The 10,134-nt window shown below is 40.7% G+C and overlaps 1 protein-coding gene across 1 annotated transcript in view; it reads left to right on the top strand.

Annotated features, from left to right (window-relative positions):
- The first annotated feature begins 1,236 nt into the window (after positions 1–1,236).
- Positions 1,237–10,134, top strand: part of LOC114547063 (neuronal PAS domain-containing protein 3-like) — a 194,616-nt gene continuing 185,718 nt past the window's right edge. The window contains exon 1 of the mRNA XM_028566294.1: positions 1,237–1,280. The gene's annotated coding sequence lies outside the window, so the exon portion shown is untranslated. The remainder of the gene's footprint in view (positions 1,281–10,134) is intronic.

Genomic DNA, 10,134 nt, shown 5'->3' with positions numbered 1-10,134 from the left:
ACTGTTTAAAGATTTCATCCTGAATTGGTGAAATCTTTGTCACAATATTTAAGATGTTAACAGGTCATTAGGAGGTCAGGGAGGTTGTGTTTTTGAGTGCCCACTGAGTTAAAATGCCCAAATGTCTGTCAAGTTGTCTCAATATGTTTTGGCTGTAACTTATTTTGTTATATAACTGGGTGCATTTCGCTGTTTTAAAATCCTTTTAATCACGTTTAGCTTCTTGATTCATCTCTGTGATATTGTTTTGCCTTTTGTTGAACTTGCTTCTCTTTTTTCATCCTCCCAGTTTCTTCTCTCTCTCATTGATTCATCATCATTTCCAGAGGCCTAATAATTGCTGGGAGGATGGGGCCGTTACAACCCCCGAGTTGTTTACCCTTTTTTTTTGTCTCTTCTTTTATTTTTCTCTGCTTTTTTTTTTTTTTTCGAGTTTTATTCTTATTTTTTCCGAGGTTTTTTTCTACAAATTTTTCAATATTTTTTCCCCTCTTTTAATTTTTTCTTATTTTCTTCTGCAATTTTATGGAGGTTTTCCTCTTTTTTTTAGAGTTTTTTTTTCAACAAATTTTTCGTTGTTTTTATCTCTTTTCTGAACCCATGCAGATGTGTCCCGGTCATTTCCAGAGGCCTAATAAGTACATGGATGGATGGGGCAGTTACAGACTATTTTATAGCGTTTAACGCGCTTTTTTCTGACATTTGTCGCCTTTTGACGTGTTTTTCAAGGTGTCTCCCATTTTTTGTCTCTTCTTTTAGGTTTTTTTCCTGTTTTTTTCTAAAAGTTTTTGTAGCTTTTTGTCTCTTTTTTTTTTTTTTCAAGATTTAATTCTACAAATTTTTGTCGTTTTTTTCACTTTTCTGAACCCATGCAGACGTGTCCCTAGATAGTTCCAGATCTCAACCCCCGTCAATGAAGCGAGAGTAACAACCTTCATCAGTTCTATCTTTTCACGTTTATCTCTGATAATGTTTTCCTCCTTGTCTTTTTTTGTACTTCCTTCTCCTTTTAATTCTCCCAGTTTTCTCCCTGTACATCCCTGATTCCTCTCTCCATCATTTTCTCTTTTTTCACTTCCCTCCCTCCCTTTTTTCTTTCTTTTTCTCCTCCTGCTCGTTGTGTCTTACGGCTGTCGCTAAAGAACCTCTCCACGTTTTTTGTTTTTGTGTGTGTTTCACAGTGACCCCTACTGGGAGCGGCCGGCTAATGCAGGCAGCTGCTCGGCCCCCCGGCCCAAGACCCTTCACCTGGCCGGCCAGCAGCATACCTCGTCACCATGGTAACGTTTGTGTGCGCTCCTAGTAGCAGTAGCAGTAGACGTAGTAGTGTGTGCGTGTGTGTGTGTGTGTGTGTGTGTGTGTGTGTAAAAAAAGCCTATTTTCAGTAATATTATAAAAAAAAAAAGATCTTAAAAGTAAATGTTCTTTTCTATTTTTGTATTTTTTAAATGACCAGAAATAGAAGTCCACAGTTGGTCGGTGTAGCCCGATAGTCCACTGTTGGTAATATAGACGTGTGTGTGTGTGTGTGTGTGTGTTGTTGGATATGAGCGGTGTGAATGGTTTGCTGTTGATTTGAAATAAGTCTTCTCGTGGAACGGAGCTCATGTTTGGAGGACGAGTTCTGTTCATGCAGATAATTAATGTGAAACCTCTGGATGGTTTTTATAGAGGCTTGTTGAAGGCAACACATTCTTACTCCCATCTCATAACAGACGGACGCTTGGTCAGGTGACTTTGGCGTTTGTTACATGAAGCTAAAAGTCTCCTTTAGCGTCATGTAACGCGCTTTAACTAAACGTGCTGGGTCGGGACTATTGGTGTCACTTTTGAGGCAGTTAGGTTAAGGAAAAGGTCGGGGTGGGCTTACGTTTCCATGACACACGGGACGGTTGGGTTTAGGTAAAGAAGGACGGGACAGTTGGGTTTAGGAAAAGCAGAACGGGACAGTTGGGTTTAGGAGAAGAAGAACGGGACAGTTGGGTTTAGGAGAAGAAGAACGGGACAGTTGGGTTTAGATAAAGAAGAACGGGACAGTTGGGTTTAGATAAAGAAGAACGGGACAGTTGGGTTTATGTAAAGAAGAACGGGACAGTTGGGTTTAGATAAAGAAGAACGGGACAGTTGGGTTTAGATAAAGAAGAACGGGACAGTTGGGTTTAGATAAAGAAGAACAGGACAGTTGGGTTTATGTAAAGAAGAACAGGACAGTTGGGTTTAGATAAAGAAGAACGGACAGTTGGGTTTAGGTAAAGAAGAACGGGACAGTTGGGTTTAGATAAAGAAGAACGGGACAGTTGGGTTTAGGTAAACAGAACAGGACAGTTGGGTTTAGGTAAAGAAGAACGGGACAGTTGGGTTTAGGTAAAGAAGAACGGGACAGTTGGGTTTAGGACACAGTTGGGTTTAGGTAAAGAAGAACAGTTGGGTTTAGGAGAAGAAGAAGAACAGGACAGTTGGGTTTAGATAAAGTTTACAGTTGGGTTTAAAAGAAGAACGGGACAGTTGGGTTTAGGTAAAGAAGAACGGACAGTTGGGTTTAGATAAAGAAGAACGGGACAGTTGGGTTTAGATAAAGAAGAACAGGACAGTTGGGTTTAGATAAAGAAGAACGGGACAGTTGGGTTTAGGTAAAGAAGAACAGGACAGTTGGGTTTAGATAAAGAAGAACAGGACAGTTGGGTTTAGGTAAAGAAGAACAGGACAGTTGGGTTTAGATAAAGAAGAACGGGACAGTTGGGTTTATGTAAAGAAGAACGGGACAGTTGGGTTTAGGTAAAGAAGAATGGGACAGTTGGGTTTAGATAAAGAAGAACGGGACAGTTGGGTTTAGGAAAAGAAGAACGGGACAGTTGGGTTTAAAAGAAGAAGAACAGTTGGGTTTACACAGTTGGGTTTATGTAAAGAAGAAGACAGTTGGGTTTAAAAGAAGAACGGGACAGTTGGGTTTAGGTAAAGAAGAACAGGACAGTTGGGTTTAAGAAAAAGAACGGACAGTTGGGTTTATGTAAAGAAGAACGGGACAGTTGGGTTTATGTAAAGAAGAACGGGACAGTTGGGTTTAGATAAAGAAGAACGGGACAGTTGGGTTTAGGAAAGAAGAACGGGACAGTTGGGTTTAGGTAAAGAAGAACTGGACAGTTGGGTTTAGATAAAGAAGAACGGGACAGTTGGGGTTTAGATAAAGAAGAACGGGACAGTTGGGTTTACAGTTGGGTTTAGGTAAAAAAGAACGGGACAGTTGGGTTTAGGTAAAGAAGAACGGACAGTTGGGTTTAAAAAGAAGAACGGACAGTTGGGTTTAAAGAAGAAACAGTTGGGTTTAGGAGAAGAACGACAGTTGGGTTTAGGTAAAGAAGAAAAGTTGGGTTTAGGTAAAGAAGCAGGACAGTTGGGTTTAATAAAGAAGAACGGACAGTTGGGTTTAGGAGAAAGAAGAACGGACAGTTGGGTTTAGATAAAGAAGAACGGGACAGTTGGGTTTAGATAAAGAAGAACGGGACAGTTGGGTTTAGGTAAAGAAGAACGGACAGTTGGGTTTAGATAAAGAAGAACGGGACAGTTGGGTTTAGATAAAGAAGAACGGGACAGTTGGGTTTAGATAAAGAAGAACGGGACGGTTGGGTTTAGATAAAGAAGAACGGGACAGTTGGGTTTAGGTAAAGAAGGTTTTACTGTTTCTCCTCCTCTCCCCTCCTCCATCTTTCTCTTCTTTTCTCCCCCCATCTCTCCCTCACCCTCTCCGTTGTCTTTCTCCCCGTGTCTCCCTCTTCTCTCCCTCTTTGTACTTTGAACAGAGAGTAGAAGGGCTTTGAAACCAGGAGGTGAAGTGAGGCCTGAGTCATTGTGTGTGTGTGTGTGTGTGTGTGTGTGTGTGTGTGTGTGTGTGTGTGTGTGTGTGTGTGTGTGTGTGTGTGTGTGTGTGTGTGGATTACAGTACTGGAGAATAAAGGGGGGATTTGTGTCGGAGTCAGGCTGAGAGCTGAAAGGAGACAGACTTTAATAGCTCATTATAGAACGGGCTTAACACCATGTAGGCCGTATACACACACACACACACACACACACACACACACACACACACACACACACACACACACACACACACACACACACACACACACACACACACACACACACCTCTGATGTACTCACTGCTACAATGTGTTGTGTACCAAAAACTGTCCGGACAGCTGATGATTTTAAAGTCTGATTTCGATTGGAAATTGACATTTTTTTTAGACATTTTGAAAATACTGATCACATATATAAAAAAAAAAAAACATTTCAATAACAATATTTTAACAATTGAATTAAATATCATTCATAAAAAAAAATAAATAAAAAAAAAACGAAATGTCTGTTTTCAACGGAGTTAAGTGCAGGTTTTAGGTTTCTCACCCTGTTCCTCCCTGAAACATGTTGTTATAATGCACCTGGTTCATGTTTAACCCTCCAAATCTGACCCGATTACAAAATTGGTCTATAATATCAGAACTATGACAAAAGAACAAATGTTGAAAAAAGCTACAAAATGCAGGAAAAAGTGACAAAAAAACCCATCAAAAACATCGCCAAAGGTGAAAAAAACGACAAAAAATTTACCAAAAAATTGAGAAAATTGTAGAAAAAGTTGAAATTTCGACCCAGAAAAATACAAAGTTGCAGATCTGACCCCAGAAAGTTAGTTTAAAGTACCTGGTGTTTAAAGTACTTGTTGTTTTAAGGTAATTGGTGTTTAAAGTACTTGGTGGAAAGTTCAATATCAAACGATCAATACCAGGATTTTATTAATTGATCTGATCACGCAAACTAAGATCTTAATATTTTAATTGGACAATCGATGACTTGAACGCGGCCCTATTGACGAGATGTGTTTGTCGTCTCTTTAGCATCTCGTCTTCAATTTCACCGGCCGGTAAACTGCACCATCTTTACTGTTGCTATGGTTACCTGCCACTCATTGTAGAGCGGCGTTTTGCTATACTGACCTGATCCATACAGTGTGTGTGTGTGTGTGTGTGTGTACGTGTACACATGTAGGATTTTAACAGACATGTCCAAGCCAATAAGTAGCAAAAAAAACAAACAATTGAGAAATGTGTGTGTCTGTGTGTGTGTTTGCGTGTGTGCGTGTGCGTGTGCATGGGTCTGGAAGGTGAAATTGAGATAAATGGTGGAGGAGCTGGGTGGCCACAGAGGCCCCTGATATACACTCAACCTGTCTACTCTGCTTACAGCTCTTTGTGTGTGTGTGTGTGTGTGTGTGTGTCTAGATACCACACATGAACATGTAATGTGGGTTTCCATTTTAGTGTGTGTTTAGTTGAGTTTCGTGTGTGTGTGTGTGTGTGTGTGTGTGTGTTTTTCTGTGGTAATGTGTATTTACATGCACCTATCTGCCTGAACAGGATTACGTGTGTGTGTGTGTGTGTGTGTGTGTGTGTGTGTGTCTGTGTGAGTAAGCAGAGTGGTTGTAAACTAAAAGAGACAGATGTACCAGAGAGAGCTCGCACACCACAGCCTTGCTCACTTTCCCTCTCTCAAACAAACACCCACACACACACACACACACACACACACACACACACACACACACACACACACTTACACACCAGGGAGCTGCTGTTATTCAAACAGTACTTAAGCTAGGCTGCAGAGAAAGAGAGCGGTAGAGAGAGAGAGAGACTAAATGTCTTGCTGTGTTGAGGGACAATAGAAAAAGGAAAATGAAGGGAGCAGAGAAAGGAGAGAGCAGTAGTTTGGTTGTTTACTGCGATTAGAGAGAAAGAAAACAAGCAGGACGTCTGTCAGTGGAGTCTGGCCTTTCATCGGTGGGATGGAGGCGCTCCGAGCTAATTCGACCGAGCCCTTCATCCCGAAGAGAAACGAGGAAGACTGGGGGGTTGTTTTAGAGCAGGGCCGGTCAAACTCAACTTCCCAGAGGGCCACACTGGAAAAGGAGAATCACACCAGACATCTAGAGTGTATGTTCATGCGTTTATTTACAAAAAGTCAAATATCTTTGACTGTACTAAATTCCATGTCTGAATTAGTCTTCTCACTCACAGTTTGGTCGACATAATCGGTCCTTCCAGAAAAATGCATTGATTAATGCGGCACGTTTTCTTAAAAAATGTGATGGAATATGCGGGATGTTTATGCAGTTTTATTCAATGAAATTGCGGGAACTTGCAAAGTTTGATGAAAAAGAGGAAGAAAAAGTGATTCCTTTCTCTCTGTCTCTCTCTGTCTCCCTCCCTCTCTCTTTCTCGGTCTCTCTCCCTCTGTCTCTCTCTCTGTCTCCCTCCCTCTCTCTTTTTCTTTCTCTCTGTCTCTCTCTCTGTCTCCCTCCCTCTCTCTTTCTCGGTCTCTCTCCCTCTGTCTCTCTCTCTCTCCCTCCCTCTCTCTTTCTCGGTCTCTCTCCCTCTGTCTCTCTCTCTGTCTCCCTCCCTCTCTCTTTCTCGGTCTCTCTCCCTCTGTCTCTCTCTCTGTCTCCCTCCCTCTCTCTCTCTGTCTCTCTCCCTCTATGTCTCTCTCTCCCTCCCCTCTGTCTCTCTTTCTCTCTCTCTCCCTCTGTCTCTCTCTGTCTCTCTCCCTCTATGTCTCTCTCTCTCCCCCCCCCCTCTCTCTCTCGCTCTGTCTCTCTCCCTCTCTCTCTCTCCCCCCTCTCTCTCTCTTGCCCTCTGTTTCTCGCTCTCTCCCCCTCTTTCTCTCTCTTCTCTCTCTCTAGGTTTCATAAGGAAATGAATAGCATGGATGATTTTCTAAAACAGTGGTGCTATAAAGATGCATTATATTCTGTAGTAGGAGATGATTTCATATTTGACAGAATATTTAAGCAGGGATGTGATTATTTCTAGTGGACATAACCTGTTTTGTTTAGGTGCAATATTTTCTGTGGCTTTATTTATTGTGATGGGGGAAAAAAAATTGGTTTTGAGTTTATAGTTTTTAAAATAAAGGTTTTATAAAAATCAAAAAAAAATCTCTCTCACCTTGCTTTTCTTTTCTCCCCCAACAATATCAATTCTCCCTCTCTCCGTGTTTTATTTCCAAGAGAGCTCGCAGAATTCAATAATTTAACCTTTTCTTATTTGGTCTTTTATTTCTGTACATTTGATCCTCTACTGTTGTCTTTGTCTGGCAGGAAACATGTTAATAATGGATTGAATAGATTTAGACAGGGAGGAAGTGTGTGTGTGTGTGTGTGTGTGTGTGTGTGTGTGTGTGTGTGTGTGTGTGTGTGTAGACCTTTTGAAGTCCTGATGTGATGTTTGTAGTCCAGAAGCATTGATCTGGAGGTCCATCTGTCTGATTTTCGGCTGAAATCACCAGTCAGAATGTGTGATGAGATGTGTTTGAAGGGGGAGGAGTTTTAGCTAATGTCACCTGAAAGCGTGTTTACCTTTGAAAAATGAAACGGGAAGATGTTTCAGCTCAGTCAGTTGAGCCACGAGACTCCATTTTGGCTCCATAATAGCCTGTCACCTTTTCTGGGAAGATGACATGGTGCTCTTTGGATGCTTTTATAGAGACCTTAGTGGTCCCCTAATACTGTATCTGAAGTCTCTTTTATATAGACCTTAGTGGTCCCCTAATACTGTATCTGAAGTCTCTTTTATATAGACCTTAGTGGTCCCCTAATACTGTATCTGAAGTCTCTTTTATATAGACCTTAGTGGTCCCCTAATACTGTATCTGAAGTCTCTTATATATAGACCTTAGTGGTCCCCTAATACTGTATCTGAAGAGAATAGGTGACTTGAACCGGGTACCGGGAAACGTGAGCTGCTGGTCGTTTCGGCAGACATTACGGTTAAGTTTAGATGCATTAAAATGTCTCAAATCTATTCTTCATATCAATTTCATCGCAAAACAGCATGTGACGTTATTACGCGCAGGTTTTTATTTGCTCTAAAACTCCCTTTCACCGGCTTTATTCGCATGAATGTTTTTTTTATTGGATGGAAACGTATAGCTACTGAACAACGTACCCGTTCCACATTGGCTTCTGTTACCTTTTCCTTTCCACCGAGAGAATAACTCCACAGGACTTCAACCAGATAAACATTCAAACTTTTTAGCCTTTTTTTTAAATTCCTGAACACACGGGGGGGAGCCTGTTACTTCTCACTCCTGCAGATCCCTCGCCGCCCGTCACAGTTTGACTGAGACATCCCAAACTGCTTTCAGAAAAGCGTTGAAAACGACAGCTTCTTTATCCTTAAAGTGCATTCGTTGGCCCCGTGTGTCTCTCAACAACTCAATGGAAGAAAAAATAAAGAGGCACACGTTTTGGAATTTTAACAGCCAGATTTTTTTTTTTTTTTATTTGTGCATATAAAATAAAACGGGAATAAACAATAATATAATAAAATGCACGGGTGGGATCGATCAAAACTTTCCAGTGCAACCCCCCCAAAAAAAACTAAATATTATGATTTCCTTTACATAAATAAGGCATTTGCAACATAATTTGACGCAGAAAAGGCACAAATTGTTGCAGAAAAATTCACCAGAATGCAGGAAATGAGGTGTTTGGTATGCTCAAAATTTTTATTTTGCTCAAAAGTGGAGATCTCAACCCCTCCACCAATGCTGAACACAGAGTTACGCCCTTGGGTGGGATTAAATAAAAAACCTGAGGGCTTGTTAAAGGAGCCCAACTAACATTGAAATCATAGACATCTGAACGTGCTTGCCAATTTTTAAATATTTAAAAGAAAAAAAAACTAATTTAAATGAAAAAGAAGACATGGGATACTACAGATTGAATTAGTATAGACTTAGTATAGTATAGAAAGTATAATATTTCAGTATTACGTTTTTAGTGGCTGTTAAATTCAAATACTTGTGTCTCTAATTTGCTTCCATAGGACTATTTTGAATGTATTTTGTTCTGAATTAAACTCTTAGAAATCAAAATATGAAGTTTCTTGATTTGCCTTTGCAAAAGCTGAGTTTCAAAATTCAAGTTTCGGAATAAAAAAAAAATAGATTCAGCTTGCTATCCATACACACACACACGCACACACACACACATACACACACACATTCAAAAAGCAGCTTTAAAAATACTAACTTTTATCAATTCTGATATAAAATATTTTAATATTAAGTAGGCCTATTAAGTGGCTGTTAAATTCAAATAATTATGTCGGTTATGTGCTTCCGTACGCAGCAGTAACTCATGTTTGACTTGTCCGAAAAGGGTTGAAAACGACAGCTTCTTTGTATTTGAGGAGCGTTCAATGGCAGCTTTAAACTGCAGCGTTTCCCCCGTCTCTCTCTCTCTCTCTCTCTCTCTCTCTCTCCTCCCTCTCTCTCTCTCTGATAACAACTCCTTGGTCTCCCCGTCTTTCCGTCCTCATAACTTTAAATCCCTCACCTCGTTGGACGCCCATCCACCTGTTGCGCCCCGCAAACAATCACTCAAATCCAGAGCAAACACGTTCTCTCTCCCCCGACACATATATTTATTTTGTCCTTTTATTCCCGGGGTTTTGTTTACCCTGAGAAGCTTTGACTTCCACTCCCATCTTCACCTGCCTGCTCGCTGTAGCCCGCGGCGTTGTTCTTCGCCCCGGCTCGTTACTGAGGCGAGGGTTTCCCTCCCGAGTGCTGGAGAGAGACGTGTGCACATGAAGTAAAGCTGCTGTTTTTGCTCCATTACGGTGCCCAGAGATGTCTTTTAGATTGTTTTAACAGGGAACGAGGGAAGGTCTCCTTTTTTTTTTTTTTTTTTTTTTTTTTTTTTGGAACATATTGTTGCTTTAGCAGCGGTGGAATTTAACTAAGTTCAGTGTTTTCCCCAGCAGTTTAAGATAGTTCCTGCAATTTCATCGCATAAAACTGCAGAAATACCCCATCGCATTTTTTAAGAAAACGTGCCGCATAATCAAGGATTTTTGCCCCACAACAATCACAAAAAACCTCCACACTGGGGCGGGTCTATAGGGGGGAACTTGGTGCCACTTAGGGTTGTGCAATTAATCTAAATTTAATCGTGATTATGATTTTGATCACGAAAAACAGAATAATTGAGAAGAACAATTATTTACGTTTTGCAAGAAAAACTCTTATTTTTTGTCTTGAGTTCTGAATGAAAACAATTAAGTTTAAATAGGAAAA

Source organism: Perca flavescens, chromosome 20 (genome assembly GCF_004354835.1).
Source record: "Perca flavescens isolate YP-PL-M2 chromosome 20, PFLA_1.0, whole genome shotgun sequence".
In the NCBI taxonomy this organism is placed as follows: Eukaryota; Metazoa; Chordata; class Actinopteri; order Perciformes; family Percidae; genus Perca; species Perca flavescens.
This window is presented reverse-complemented; position numbering and strand designations above follow the sequence as displayed.